The following is a 16,073-nucleotide window of genomic DNA, read 5'->3' on the forward strand; positions in this document are numbered from 1 at the left end:
GAGTATTAAAAATGTTCAGTAGATGTCACTTGTAATTATTTGTTTTATGAAGCTAGTTATATTAACTTTTTTTTTTTAAAAAGAGGTATTTATTTATTTGAAAATCAGAGGTAAAGAGAGAAAGATTGGAGAGGCAGAGAGAGAGAGAGGTCCTCCATCCGATGGTTCACTCCCCAGATGGCCGCAACAGCCGGAGCTGCATCAATCCAAAGTCAGGAACCAGGAACTTCTTCTGGGTCTCCCACGCGGGTGCAGGGGCCCAAGGCCTTGGGCCATCTTCTACTGCTTTCCCAGGCCATAGCAGAGAGCTGGATTGGAAGGGGAGCAGCTGGGACTAGAACCAGCATCTGTATGGGATGCCGGAGCTTCAAGCCAGGGCGTTAACCCTGTGCGCCACAGCGCATGCCCCTAATAATATTAACTTGATATCAAACCTTGACAAGGGCACAAGAGAAATGAAGATCATTGCTAAAGAAAATGAATGCAAATACAAATGATTTAATGTAAGGAAGTATATTAGTATAACATTATTTGGACAAGTTGAATAAAATCCATGTAATTATCTCAGTGGATATTAAGAATAAAAGACTTTGTTAACATTCCAAAACCTGTGCTTGATTTCTGTGTGTGTGTATGTGTGTGTGCCTCTCACAATAAGGGAAAAATCAGCAACTAGCTTAATATTTACTGGCAACACTTTAATGGCATTTCTGTTAAAATTAAGGTCCAGACAATTCTCAATTTTTAAAAAAGATTTATTTGCAAGAGTTATAGAGAAGGAGAGGAAGACGCAGTGAGAATGAGTGAGAGAGAGAGAGAGAGAGGGAGAGAATTGGTGCCCATATGGGATGCTGACACTGCCGGTGCCATAGTTCGGGCAGGGGGCCCAATTCACAATTGTTAAAAAAGTTATTTATTTGAAAGACAGAGTGATACACAGAGAGGAACCAACCAAAAGGGAAAGAGATCTTCCTGTCTGCTGGTTCACTCCCCATTGGCCGCAACGGCTGGAGCTGCGCCAATCCAAAGCCAGGAGCTGGGAGCTTCTTTCAGGTCTCCCACGTAGGTGCAGGGGACCAAGCACTTGGGCCATCTTCTGCTTTCCCAGGCCACAGTAAAGAGCTGGATTGGAAGTGGAACACCCAGGACTCGAACTGGCACCCATACGGGATGCCGGCACTGCAGGTGGTGGCTTTACCAGCTACGCCATCGTGCCATGATGACTCAGGTGATTGGGTCCCTGCCACCTGTGTGGAACATGTGGATTGAATTCCCAGCTCCCAGTTTTGGCCCTGGCTCAGCCCCTGTCATTGCAGGCATTTGTGGAATGAATCAGTAAATGGGAGCTCAGTCAGTCTCTGTCTTTGCCTCTGATAATTAGATAAAGAGTTAAAGAGATGTATTTGACTGAAATAACAATACTAGCATAAGAATGTTTGGAGCCAGTGCTGTGGCATAGTGGGTAATGCTGCTGCCTGTGATGCCAGCATCCCATATGGATGCTGGTTTGAGTCCCTGCTACTCCACTTCTTTTCTTTCTTTTTTTGTTTTTAAGATTTATTTATTTATTTGAAAGTCACAGTTACATACAGACATTAAGAGAGGCAGAGAAGACAGAGAGAGAGAGAGAGAGAGAGAGAGAGAGAGAGAGAGAGAGGTCTTCATCCGCTGGTTCACTCCCCAGTTGGCCACAATGGTTGGAGCTGCACTGATCCAAAGGCAGGATTCAAGAGCTTCCTTTGGGTCTCCCACGTGGGGGCAGGAGCCTAAGGCCTTGGGCCATCTTCTGCTGCTTTCCTGGGCCATAGCAGAGAGCTGGATTGGAAGTGGAGCAGCCGGGATGTGAACTGGTGCCCATATGGGATGCTGGCACTGCAGGCAGTGGCTTTACCTGCTATGCCATAACATCGGCCCCTGCTCCACTTCTGAACCAGCTCACTGCTAATGCACTTGGGAAAACAGCAGAAGATGGCCCAAGTCCTTGGGTCCCTGCACTGACATGGGAGACCTGGAAGAAGCTCTAGCTCCTGGCTTTGACCTGGGCTAGACCCAGCAATTGCAGCCATTTGAAGATACCCACCCCTTTTAACTCCACCTTTTTTAAAAGATTCATGTATTTTATTTGAAAGCGTTATAGGCAGAGAGATAGAGAAAGAGAGAGAAATAAAGGGAGAAAGAGGGGTCTCTCATCCTCCCATCTGCTGGTTCACTCCCCAGATCGCTGCGACGGCCAGAGCTGTGCCAATCCAAAGCAGGAGTTTCCTCTGAGTCTCCCACGTGGGTGCAGAGGCCCAAAGACTTGATCCATCTTCTGCTGCTTTCCCAGGCCATAGCAGAGAGCTGGACAGGAAGTGGAGCAGCCAGGTCTTGAACTGTGCCTGAATGGGATGTCAGCATTGTAGTTGGTGGCTTAACCACTATGCCACAGTGTCAGCCCCTAACTCTGCCTTTAAAACAAACAAAATCTTTTTTTAAAAAGAAATGTTGATAGTATTTATTGCAGTATTATTTGTAAGATCAAAGATCAAGAGACAGTCTAAATATGCATCGAGAGTATGGTTAAATTTTAATATAGTCAAACTTGGCTGGCGCCGTGGCTTAACAGGTTAATCTTCGCCTTGCGGTGCCGGCACACCAGGTTCTAGTCCCAGTTGGTGCACCGGATTCTATCCCGGTTGCCCCTCTTCCAGGCCAGCTCTCTGCTATGGCCCGGGAAGACAGTGGAGGCCCAAGTCCTTGGGTCCTGCACCCACATGGGAGACCAGGAGAAGCACCTGGCTCCTCTCCTGGCTTTGGATCAGCACGATGCGCAGGCCACAGCGGCCATTGGAGGGTAAACCAACGGCAAAAAGGAAGACCTTTCTCTCTGTCTCTCTCTCTCTCACTATCCACTCTGCCTGTCCAAAAAAAAAAAAAAAATTAATACAGTCAAACTAGACCTTGATAGCCATATTATGCAAGTGTTATCAATAATAAATAAAATACTGTGTGTCTTGTAATCCTAGCACCCAGGCTCACCCACAACCAATTTAATCATCATTGTTAATGCTTTCCAGGTGACTCCAAAATTGAAAGCCACTGCTCTAAAGCAGAGAATGCCAAGCTTACTCAATGAGGGGCCAGATAGCATATGTGTTGGGTTTTGTGGGCCATATAGCCTTTGTCACATTTACTGCACTCTGCCCTGTAGCACAGAAACAGCCATAAATGACCATAAATGGATAGATATGGCTGTGTTCCTATAGACTTCATTAATGGACACTGAAAAATAATTATCATGTGGAATATAATGGTTCATTGGTGGAAGTATATGAATTGTCCTGGAGTCCTATGAGTAATATATTGAATAAAAAGCAAGTCCATTTGGTTCATGTAACTCTGTAGGTATAGTCTTGTTTTTGTACAGAATCAGCAATTATATGTGATGTTTGCAGGAACAGGCTGTGCCCACACACATACAGGAAAGCTACCTTACACCTTGTTGGCAATATTGCATCAGCGGACTAGATATGGAAAGGATGAAGTGTGAACTCTTGCTTTGACTTTAGATGTTGTATACTGTTAGAATTGTTACAGCAGGCACACATGTGTATTTAAATGATTAAAAGAGCAAAACGGCTGGCGCCTTAGCTCAATAGGCTAATCCTCTGCCTGCGGCACTGGCACCCTGGGTTCTAGTCCCAGTCGGGGCACAGGATTCTGTCCCAGTTGCTCCTCTTCCAGTCCAGCTCTCTGCTGTGGTCCGGGAGTGCAATGCAGGATGGCCCAAGTGCTTGGGCCCTGCACCTGCTTGGGAGACCAGGAGAAGCACCTGGCTCCTAGCTTCGGATCAGCGCAGTGCGCCGGCTACAACAGCCATTGGGGGGTGAACCAACAGAAAAGGAAGACCTTTCTCTCTCTCTCTGTCTCTCACTGTCCACTCTACCTGTCAGAAAAAAAAAAAAAAAAAAAAAGAGCAAACCAACTCCTGCAGTGCACCTTATTCAAACAATTCAAACAAAATTTCCGCAGTTTGCTCTTAGTGTTTCTTGGATTCATTACATTTTCTGTCTTTAATATTGGATTACTTATTTGCAGTATGCACAATACCTCCTGTAATTTGTCCTTATTTTTTGCTAAAAACATTTAATTATTTCATGCAAATGTTCCAATTTTAATTTGTTGGCAACATTTTCTTATTATCAATTTCTACAGAATGGGAAGGGCTGTCCCCTCTTCATCCCTGATTGTGGTAGTTTGATTCTTCTCCCTTTTTTGCTTGTTCTGAATCACCAGGGTTAATTTTGTTCCATTTTTCCCCCCAGGGGACATTAACAATGTTTGGAGACCATTTTGTTCATAAAATGCTTTTTTGGGGGTGTTGCAACTGGAAGCTGTTGGATAGAGATCAGAGATGCTGTTAAACATTGTATAGTGTATTGCACGCCTCTCTGCTCCCCCGGCAAGAAAGGATTATCTGGTTAAAATGTCAACGAAGCTGAGGCTGAGAAACCCTGGTATAGCCAAATGTCAGTATTATGTGAAAGAACCAATGTCTGGTTTATTGATTTTCCCTGCTTTTCTGTCTTATTGATCTTAGGTTATTGGTTCTGAGACTTTTCTTTTGTCAACAGTGATTTGAGTGCATTCTCTAAGTGATATGATGTGTTTTTGTTTGAATCTGTTCAAAATATGTTTAAGTTTGTGGTTTCTTTTGGACTCATGGATTATTTAGAAGTGTGTTGTTTAATTTCCTAGTATTTCAGGATTTTCCAATTTTCTTTCTTTTTTTAAAGATTTATATATTTATTTGAAAGTCAGAATTAGAGAGAGAGAGAGAGGATCTTCCATTTGCTAGTTCACTCCCCAAATGGCCACAATGGCAGGAGCTGGGCTGACCTGAAGCCAGGAGCTAAGAGCCAGGAGCTTCTTCCAGGTCTCCCATGCAGTTCAGGGGCCATCTTTACTGCTTTCCCAAGCCATGGCAAAGAGCTGGATGGAAATTGGAGGAACCAGGATCGAACTGAGGGCCATATGGGATACTGGCACTGCAGGTGATGGCTTTACCCATTACACTACAGTGCCAGCCTCCCTGTACTCTGTAAATGTCAGGTCAAGTTGGTTGATGCTGCTGTTCCTCTATACCCTGTTCATTTTCTGTCTGGGTGCTCTATGAGTTCTTATGAGCTGGTATTGCATTCTCTACCTATTACTGGTGAACTCTTTTTACCTTTGGCAGTTTTGGGCCCATCCCTTCTGTTAGACTCTGCTGTTGCCTATGTAGATCTTTCATCTCCAGCTGCTTTGACTCTTTCATTGTGATGCAATCTCTGTCTTTGTCTCCAGTAGTATTTCTAGACTTAAAGGCTGTTTTGCCAGATAAAAACATAGCCAGTCCAGCTGCCTCTGGATTCCTCTTTGCATGTTACACTTTCTCCATTTTACTTTGAACCTGTTTGTACTTTGCATCCAAAGTGTGTTTATTGAAGATAACATATTATTACATCTTGCTTTTTATCTAGTTTGAATGTTTGGTGCTTTCAATTTAAGGTACTTATTGATATGATTGGATTTATGTCTGCCATTTTTGATATTTGTTTTCTAAATTTTTTTTAGGTCTTCAAAATTCTCATCCTTTGTTCCTTCTTTTGTGTTATGTGTTGATTTTTTTAAACTTGAAAATTTTAGTTCTTAGGGATTAAAATATGCATCATATTGCAGTGTATTTCAGCCTATCTAATTCCAATAAACTATGAAAATTTTCTTCCAGTACAGCTTTCTTTCCTTCTCACTCCTTTATGTTATGTTATTAATGCTGTGTGTATTCTGTCTGTACATGTCAGAGATCCAATAATGCAGTGTTATAATTTTTTTTTTGGACAGGCAGAGTGGATAGTGAGAGACAGACAGAGAGAAAGGTCTTCCTTTTTGCTGTTGGTTCACCCTCCAATGGCTGCTGCAGCCGGCGCATCGCACTGATTCAAAGCCAGGAGCCAGGTGCTTCTTCTGGTCTCCCATGGGGTGCAGGGCCTAAGCACTTGGCTATCCTCCACTGTCTCTGCCATAGCAGAGAGCTGGCCTGGAAGAGGGGCAACCGGGATAGAATCCGGTGCCCCAACTGGGACTAGAACCCGGTGTGCCAGCGCCGCAAGGCGGAGGATTAGCCTGTTAAGCCACGGTGCTGGCCTGCAGTGTTATAATTAATGCTGATATTAACTATGCCTTCTAAAGAAGCCAGGAGAGAACAGTGGGAAGCCAAGTACATAGTTCTGAAGGGAGGTCTGGATATGAGCCCATAGGTTGGGAGTGTAATGCATTTATCTGGGAGGAGATACAGAGTGAGGAAGGAGAAGTTTTTGTCCTGGGAACTGTCCCAGTTTTAGATACAGCTGTGAGAGGTGTCTTATGAAGATATTAAAAGGCATTTATATTTATGATTTTTATGTTTTATTACCCTTTTATCACTAGGGTAAGTTCCTTCTTATTTCTGGCGATTTGCTTTATTTTGAAATTTATTTTGTCTGATACTAGTATTAAAGGATGAAACTGATCACAAGAATGTCACCTTCCCACCCCCACCGTGGTCTCTCTCTGTCTAGCCCCTGCAAAACTGCTTGCAAAACTAGATAAGCAAAAGGCCTACAAGGCTTCTGGAAAGCCCCTGGTGCCAAGTTCCCTTGGCAACCAGAGCAGATAAAACCCACCAAGTCTCTTCGCAAGAACAGACCATTGCCCCTGTTTGCTTCAATAAAGTGAACTGTCTCTGTAGAAGTCTGCTCTGTCTCCCTTTTCCATCTCTCTTTTCTGAGGGTATGAAAGGCCAGAACCCTGAGCTATTCCAGGCCTACCATGTATCCTCAGCTTTCTTACCTTATTGTCTGTATAACAGCTTTTCCAGTCATCACAGTTCACCACCTCTTTCCTTCTTCCTCTGTCTCCTCCTCTTTCCTCTTTCATTTGCAGTCTTTTCTGTATTTTTGAGTCCAAAGACCATCTTTAAACAGCGCTTCGTTGGATCTTTTCTTTTTTGTTTTGAAAAAGAAAATTCCAGTTTGACAGTCTCTGCCTTTTAATTTGAATATTTACTCTAATTGTTGATCAGAGTTAGGCCTGATATCACCCAGCCTTATTATTCATTTTTAATATTTTGAGAGTTCTTGCTATCTATTCAGATAAGAACTCTGAATATCAGCTGAAAGAAGCCAGAAAGTGTTTCATCCTGATTCAGTGGGAGAAATGCACAGGAAAGTGAGGGCTCTAATCAGGGGAGAAGGAAGTCTAGAAGCACAGGCTGGGTCCAGACCAGGCAGAGAGCAGGCCAGGAACAATGTGGAGCAGAGCACCCAGGCAGGAAGGCAGAGGCAGTGGACAGCAAGAAAGGGGCCCACCGTGCTCCAGGCTTTTATTCACTTCATAGGGGGAGTGGTTACGTAGTCTGATTGGCAGGTGGGCATACAGGTGAGGTCAGGCAGGGGCGTGAGCTCACAGAAAGGGGCAGGGCAAAGGTGTGGGGCTCCTGCACCCACATGGGAGACCTGGAAGAAGCTCCTGGCTCCTGGCTTTGGATCAGTGAATCTCCGGCCATTGTGGCCATTTGGGGAGAGAACCAGTGGATGGAAGACCCCTCTCCCTCTCTCTCTCTGTCTGTAACTCCACCTCTGAAAAAAAAAAGAATCACAGGGAGCACACTGCTTACAAAGCCAGTCCTCTCATGAGAAACCTTCAGTGACTTTCCCCTTGGACCATGTCACAGGTGCTGTAATTATGTTGTCTCTACACTTAACTCACTGACATTCATCTTCCAGGTGTTAACACATGACTGTGGGAAGCCAAAAACTGTTCACACTGTAACAAGGATTCTGTTTTTATGAGGTCAGTAAACTTGTAAGTAGGGACTTGATTGGATTATCCACACTGGCAAATGAAAGTAGAGTAGAAAATGGTTGGTGGAACACCTGCTTTTCATTTAGTGGAGGCAGTAACAGATGATGCTGGCTGTTGGTAACAAGGGTAGTTAGAGGCTCTGCTGTTTTATCTTCAGAGGAAGAGAGTTTTTCTCCCGTGAAGATGAAATGTATGGATTTCTTAGTAGTAGTGACCTCTGTCTTTTGAATTTTTGTGATATTAATATTGAAAATGATTTGACTTTTATATTAAATCAGTGATCTTTTAAATAGGACATTGAGGCTGGCACTGCTGCTCACTAGGCTAATCCTTCGGCTTCAGCACTGGTACCCCAGGTTCTATTCCCGGTTGGGGTGCTGGTTCTGTCACAGTTGCTCCTCTTCCAGTCCAGCTCTCTGCTGTGGTCCAGGAAGGCAGTGGAGGATGGCCCGGGTGTTTGGGCCCTGCACCCCATGGGAGACCAGAAGGAAGCTCCTGGCTCTGGATCAGTGCAGCGTACCAGCCATGGCAGCCATTTGGGGGTGAACCAATGGAAGGAAGATCTTTCTCTCTGTCTCTCTCTCTCTCACTGTCTAATTCTGCCTGTCCAAAAAAAAAAAAAAAAAAAAAAAAACAGACCACTGATGATTCCCTGTGATTTATGAGATAAAGTATAAACCCCCCTTTTCAGCACCTGAGGTCAGTCCTATCTGACCACAGTGTTTTCCAGCCTTGCTCTAGCCTCCATTCATACACACCCTGTATTCCACTTTCATGGGACTTGACATCCCCTGCATACCTCGGGTCTTTTCCCAACTCCAGGTCCATACACAGTTTTGTTCTCTTTGATAAGAATATGCTTTCCTCATTTTCCTGATCCCTACACCTTCTACAGGACTTAATTCCATGGAGAAATACTCAAAAATCATTCAGGTTAGTTAGAATTAGTCCCTTCTTGATTATAATCATTGTGTCAAAAAATAGGTTTTTAGATGTAGTTCACATTTTTTTTTTTTTTTGACAGGCAGAGTGGACAGTGAGAGAGACAGAGAGAAAGGTCTTCCTTTTTCATTGGTTCACCCCCCAGTGGCCGCTATGGCCAGCGCACTGCGACCAGTGCACAGCGCTGGTCCGAAGCCAGGAGCCAGGTGCTTCCTCCTGATCTCCCATGCGGGTGCAGGGCCCAAGGACTTGGGCCATCCTCCACTGCCTTCCTGGGCCACAGCAGAGAGGTGGACTGGGAGAAGAGCAACCGGGACAGGACTGGCACCCCAACCGGGACTAGGACCTGGTGTGCCTGTGCTGCAGGTGGAGGATTAGCCTATTGAGCCGCAGTGCTGGCCAAGTTCACATATTCTTACATAATTTAAAAGTATTCCCTGAACTAAAAAATATGAATTATTAGCATTCACCTGCAGTTTACCAATATCTACTATCACATATGGTATGAGAGTAAGTCAGCAAATTTTGAGTGAATAAATAAAATGACTTACTGATAGCACTAACATAGTATGTGGGACTTCACACCTCTGATGAAGAAATGAAATATTTGGCCTGTTGAAGATTCTACAAATACTCGGATATCATCAGAATGAACCATATCACAAAAAATGATTCATTCAAGGTTTTTTTCCTATGTACCAGCCTAAATTCTCAGTACTTTGCTGAGTTGATTATAAACAACTTTCTTCTCTAAATCAATAATAGCTGGTCTTCAGAACTGAATAAATCTAATGGACATGAAGAATAGAATTAAATTCTTCACAGGTTATTCGTTCAATTATTAAGTAAAAAATACCCTTCAAATGCCTCATCTGTACCTATCAACTTAAAAAAGGAACCACTGGAATTAGCCAGCTCTCATCACAAAGGAAACTGATATAATACTCAGGAATGCCAAGGAGTTTGGAGACAAGAAGGAAGACAGGTGAGCGCATGTGCACCTGTTTCACAAGTGGGACCTCTGTTCTTAATGTGTTGTACTGTGCGAATTAATGGTAAAACTTTTACTCAAACAGTACTCTATACTTTGTGTGTCTTTGTGGGTGCAGTCTATTGAAATCTTTACTTAGTGTATACTAAGTTGAGCTTCTGTATATAAAGATAATTGAAAATAAATTGTGATGAAGAATGGGAAGGGAGAGGGAGTAGGAGATGGGATGGTTGTGGGTGGGAGGGAGGTTATGGGGGGTAGCCGCTATACTTCAAAAGTTGTACTTTGGAAATTTATATTTATTAAATAAAAGTTTAAAAAAAGAATATTTCTCATTTTCCTGTGAAATCAGAGCACACTCATTGTCTTCTGAGCAACTGAGAACCATTTCTATTTCACTTCACCTCTTCTGGACACACAAATGTAGGAGTGCTATTTACTATTTAGTCAAAGAAATGGGGGTAGCTGTGCATATCACTTGTAATGTTTAACTGGAGTCACTAATCTTTTTTAAAGTTAATTAATTAATTAATTTTGAAAGGCAGAGTGAAACACAGAGGGAGAGACACAGAGACGTATCTTCCATACGCTGATTTACCCCCAAATGTCCACAATAGCCAGAGATAGACAAAACCAAAACCAGGATCCAGTACTCTATCTGGTTCTCCCATGTGGGTGGCAGAAGACCAAATAGTTGAGCATTCATCTACTATCTCCCAAGTACATTGGAAAGAACATGGATCGGAAGCTCAGAGAAGTTGGGACTCAAACTAGGCACTCCAATATGGGATGAGGGCATTCCAAGTGATGGCTTAATCCAGTGAGTCACAACACCTGTCCCTGGAGTCACTAATGTTACACAAAGGCCACAACTGGTCCCTTTTGACATTGACTTTTCATCTCTAAAGTTAATTTTGAAAACTGGGTAGGATTTATATCATTCATCTCAAATCCATTTTTATCTACATCGATGGTCCTCACTTTTTTTTTTAATATTTACACAGAGGGAGGGAGGGTAGGAGGGAGAAAAGAGAAGAAAGAGTAAAAGGGGGGAGAGGGAGAGAGAGAGAGACTTTCCATCTGTTGGTTCCCTCCCCAAACAGCCACAACAGCTGGGGCTGGGCCAGACTGAAGCCAAGAGCCTGGGACTCCATAAGAGAAGGTGACAGTACTTAGGCCTTCTCCCACTGCTTTCCCAGGTGCAAGAGCACCGAACTGGATCAGCACTCTTATGGTATGCTGTGGCATATTTATCTGCCATACAATGATGCCAGCCCCATCAATGGTTCGCAAAGCATGTTCTGGGAACCCCTAGTGGACTCTGACACTATCAAGGGTTCTTTTGTTTTTTTGTTTGCTTGTTTTTGTTTTTGTTTTGTTTTGTTTTAGTGAAAACTACTTTCATGAAGCAGGTAGTTAAGATGCTTGTATCCTAAATTGTGAAGGGTTAAAAGCTTAAAAGTAAAGCCATAAAACTGAAACTCCAAAAATCCAAATGTAGCCACGGTGATAAGGAACCGAATTATCTCTGTTGAAACATGTGTCTCCATTTGCCTGTGATACTCTCCCCATCCGCTTGAGAGATGGCCTTGTAAAACTGCTTTGTGTAACTGTCTCACGCAATAATGCTTGCAGGAGTCTGGAAAGAGCTACAATAAGTTCCTGTAACTTAGTGATCTTTGAACTCACCCCCTCCCGTTCATTTGATGCACTGTATAAAAACCCTAGCCTTCTTTCACTCGGGGCTGCTCTGTTCCTGAGTGTTCAGACAGCCCCAGCATGCTGCAGAAAATAAACCCTTTGCTGATTGCATGAGAGTGTCTCTTGGAGTCGTTCCTTGGCGGTAGACGTTCTGCGACCCTTACAATTGGAGTACCTGACTTCAGCTTTCTGATAATGCAGGTGCTGAGAGGTAGTAGTGACAGTCCAAATAATTGGGTCCCTGCTACCCACATGGATTGCATTCCCAGCTCTCAGCTGTGGTGGAATGAGAAGGCCATATCAAGATGGCCTCTGGCAAGCGAGCGTCAGTTACTCAGGAATGGCTTTGAAACCCAACTGGCAAAGGAGCCTGCCTGGCAACAGGCTGTGATTGGTTAGGGCATAAACTGCCCCTTGACCAGATTGACTGTCTTGGCTATCTAAGCCCTGTAGCAACTGAAATAAATGAATCTGCAGGCTGCTCGCCTCTGGCCCACTTTCACCCAACTCCCAGGGTCTCTGTGGTGACTCAGTGCCTCTTGCCCCCACCACGCTCCTCTCAGAACGAAACCACAGCAAATTTGGCGCCCAGCATCCCAGCCCAGCCCTAGCTATTGAGGGCACTTGGGGTGTGAACCAGCAATTGGGAGTGCTTTCTCCTTCTCTGTCTCTCTCTCCTGCCCTCTCTCCCCCTTATATAAATATGTAAAAAAAATTATATGAAAAATAAGATGTATATGTACGGGACTTTTCCAGACTGATTTTACAACAGGCTGAATACAGAAGCAGGTAAGAGAATCAAGCAATCTTTCTTTGTGCCAGGCATTAGAGATTTTCAAAAATATAAAATAATAGTACTTTCCTCATTAAATATGTTTTAGAAAATAGCTATTTTCATTAAAAGTGTTATTTATGGTAGCATTTAATAGCTGTAGTTTAAACAAATTCATACATTTTATGTTTGTCACTTTTAATTTCTGTATGTTTAATAATAATAGGCATACAAAAATCATAAGCTCTTATGGTCCTCAATTATTTGTAAGACTTTTAACGAGTATTGAGAACAAAAAATCCTGAATTTATGATACATTTTTATAGTAAATGTTTCCTTTTTAGTTTTTAAGTATTACAGACAATTAATAATATGTTAAGAGTAAATTATGGGTTACCATTTAAACTAATTTACCATCCAAATTAATACTTTTTCTTTCCAAGAAAAGTTATCAACTATTGATTTAGATTAAATGTTGAATTAAACAAGAGTAGAACTGGCCATTTTTGATGCTCATTCCAAATTATTCAAATTACTCTCAAAATGCTTATGGCCAGGAGAGTGTCTTAAGAAAAAAAAAATTAGCTTATTTATTTGAAAAACAAAATTACAAAGAGAGGCAGAGCCAGAGATAGAGAGGTCTTCCAATCGCTGTTTTACCTCCCAGATGACCACAATGGCCAGAGCTGAGCTGATCTGAAGCCAGGAGCCAGGGGCCTCCTCTGGGTCCCCTACACAGGCACGGGGCCCAAGAACCTGGGCCATCCTCCATTGCTTTCCCAGGCCACAGCAGAGAGCTGGATTCTAAGTGGAGCATCCAGTACCCAAACCAGTGCCCACATGTGATGCCAGCGCTGCAGGCTGGGGCTTTAACCTGCTGCACCACAGCACTGGCCCCAGGAGACCTTCTTAAAAGATCTAGATTTCAGGATCTGACTCTTTCATTAACTTACTGGGTAACTTCAGCAATGTCACTAAGTTGTTTGAGTATAATGATTTTGTTGCCTGTAAAATGAGACTAATGGTACTAATAAAGCTTACTGAGTAATACTAAGTAACATTTTTCTCAGTGCTTTGTATTTATTAATCACTTGATCCTCATGGCAGCCCTATCAACAAAGTATTTATTATCTTATTTTGCAGAGAAGAAAATTGAACCATAGAAAAATAAACTTATCCAAAACAATTAGAATGGGGATTTGAACCCATAAATCAGAATTTTTTGTATGATTATATGAGAGCACTTCAAAATGTTCGTGGAAAATGTATAGTATAAAAAATTGCATAGACTTCAAATAGTTTTCTACAAAAATAAATTTATCTTTTAATTCCATTGTCCATGAACTTTTTGGAGGACCCTTGTATGATGCTTCTCTGATTCCATCAGCCCTATATAAAATGACAGAGTTCTCAACAATGCATGCCATGTATGCTGAATAGTAATCTACAGGATTCCAGCTTTAACTTCACAGACCCTGTATCCCCAGATTCCTTTTCTTTTAGCTTTCCTTTACCCCTATTGTTGTAACTTATTTCTCTGATATTATTTTCAAAATATGAGCCTTTGGATATACAGAGAAAGTGTTCATCATGTTACTCTCAAGTTACCTTAAATTCCCCAATATGTACATTTCCAAATGGACTAAATAAAATATGTCTATGAGCTGAATGTATGTAACCCATAAGCAGTCATTATGCAAGCACTGACAGCTAAACCAACTCAATCTTACTTCATTTGATAATTATATTATCACATATCATGTGATATGAGACCAAAAATGTTGAGAATATTAGGCAATGATTTTAAAAAAGATACTACTACTACCATGTCACAGAATGAGTTTACTTGGACAGAACTCTTCAGAGAACATACTATCTGAAATAATGACTCAGAAACCCTATAGAAAAGCTGAAGAAGGTTAGGCATGTGAGAAAGTATAAGGGAGTATATTATGTCACTTCCCAACTCAAAGCACTCTAGTGACTTCTAAATATTAGAAAGTTATAATAAAAAACACATCCAAATCTCAGTCTAAAAACTTCCCCCAGTCTTCCCTCCTGATACTCTTACTGTAATCTCTGCACTTTGGCCAGGCATGCCTCTTTCCCTGTCCTTTGATATATTTCATTTCATTTCAGGGCCTTTGGATTGTAGTTCCCTTATACGTTGGATATCTCCTTTCCCAAATCTTCAGGTCTAAATCACTTTGTTTAGGAGGCCTGTCCTTAGTACCTGTTATAATTAGCACCACGAATGCCATGCACTACACTATTAAAATATCTCATTTAGAGGCCGGTGTTTTGGCGCAGTGGGTTAATGCCCTAGCCTGAAGCGCCAGCATCCCATATTGGCGCTGGTTCAAGACCCGGCTGCTTCTCTTCCAGTACAGCTCTCTGCTATGGGCTGGGAAAGCAGTAGAAGATGGCCCAAGTCCTTGGGCCCCTGCACCCATGTGGGAGACTTGGAAGAAGCTCCTGGCTCCTGGCTTCGGATTGGCACAGTTCGAGCCGCTGCGGCCAACTGAAGAGTGAACCAGCAGATGGAAGACCTCTCTCTCTCTCTCTCTAACTCTGATTTTCAAATAAATTAATGAATCTTTTTTAAAAATCTCATTTAATTGTTTGTTTCTTATGATTTATATAGGCTAGTTGCATTCTTTTTTTTTTTTTTTTTTTTTGACAGGCACAGTTAGAGAGACAGAGAGAAAGGTCTTCTTTCCATTGGTTCACCAGCAAAATGGCTGCTATGGCCTGTGTGCTGTGCCAATCCAAAGCCAGGAGCCAGGTGCTTCCTCCTGGTCTCCCATGCAGGTGCAGGGCCCAAGCATTTGGGCCATCCTCTACTGCCCTCCCAGGCTACAGCAGAGAGCTGGACTGGAAGAGGAGCTACTGGGACATAATCTGGCACCCCAACCTGGACTAGAACCGGGAGTACTGGCACTGCAGGCGGAGGTTTAGCCTAGTGAGCCACCACACCGGCAAGTTGTATTCTTATTTATTGGGTTACTTGTCCATTTTCTTTCTTCTCCTGGCTTGGATCCACATAGCTCTGGCCATTGCAGCCAATTGGGGGTTGAACCTGCAGATGAAAGACCCCTCCCACCCACCTCTGCCTCTCCTCTCTCTGTGTAACTTTGACTTTCAAATAAATAAATAAATCTTTTTAAAAAAAACTGTCCTAAAGTAACTGATATTTTATCTCAGGAGAAAAGACAAACAGAACTTTAGTATTTATCTGTTAAGCATATTTTTTCCATGCAATAAATCTGAACTTTGAACATCCACTTCATTTTTTCTTGAGGAGCACTCAATCCAGTGCCCTTCTTATCACAGAAACAAATTAGAACCTAATCTGGAAAATCAAGCATCTCTATCCCCATGTCAACATTTTTTTTTTGTTTCAGGAATTAGCAAATATTTAATACAAGGCCAATCACTGCATTGATTTTATTAAGAGGGAGAGAGAGAGAGAGAGAGAGAGAGAGAGAGAGAGAGAGAGAGAGAGATCTTCCACTGGCAGGCTCACTCTCCAGATGGCTGCAACAGCCAGTGTGCAGTCAGGCCCAAGCCAGGAGCCAGGAGGTTCTTTCTGGTCTCCAAAGGGGGTGGCAAGGCCCCAAACACTTGGACCATCTTGTACTGATTTTCCCAGGCTATTAGCAGGGAGCTGCATCAGAGACTTGCATGAGCGCCCATATGAAATGTCAGCATTGCAAGCTGCTGCAGCTTTACCGACTATACCACAATGCCATAAAATCTCCCATATTTTAAGGTTATCTGATAAACCACCTGAATCCCACCTGG

General features: G+C 42.7%; 1 long non-coding RNA gene across 9 annotated transcripts in view; it reads left to right on the plus strand.

Annotated features, from left to right (window-relative positions):
- The window catches only part of LOC133754291 (uncharacterized), a 37,581-nt gene that overhangs the window by 16,040 nt on the left and 5,468 nt on the right, over positions 1-16,073 (plus strand). Inside the window, exons 5-6 of one of the 9 annotated variants that reach the window (XR_009865185.1) lie at positions 7,785-7,851; positions 9,631-9,790. The exons of 6 other annotated variants lie outside the window; for them this stretch is intronic. This is a non-coding gene — a long non-coding RNA (uncharacterized LOC133754291). The remainder of the gene's footprint in view (positions 1-7,784; positions 7,852-9,630; positions 9,791-16,073) is intronic. 2 more of the 9 variants (XR_009865184.1, XR_009865188.1) reach the window with 2 other exon arrangements.

Source organism: Lepus europaeus (assembly GCF_033115175.1).
Source record: "Lepus europaeus isolate LE1 chromosome 12 unlocalized genomic scaffold, mLepTim1.pri SUPER_12_unloc_2, whole genome shotgun sequence".
In the NCBI taxonomy this organism is placed as follows: domain Eukaryota; kingdom Metazoa; phylum Chordata; class Mammalia; order Lagomorpha; family Leporidae; genus Lepus; species Lepus europaeus.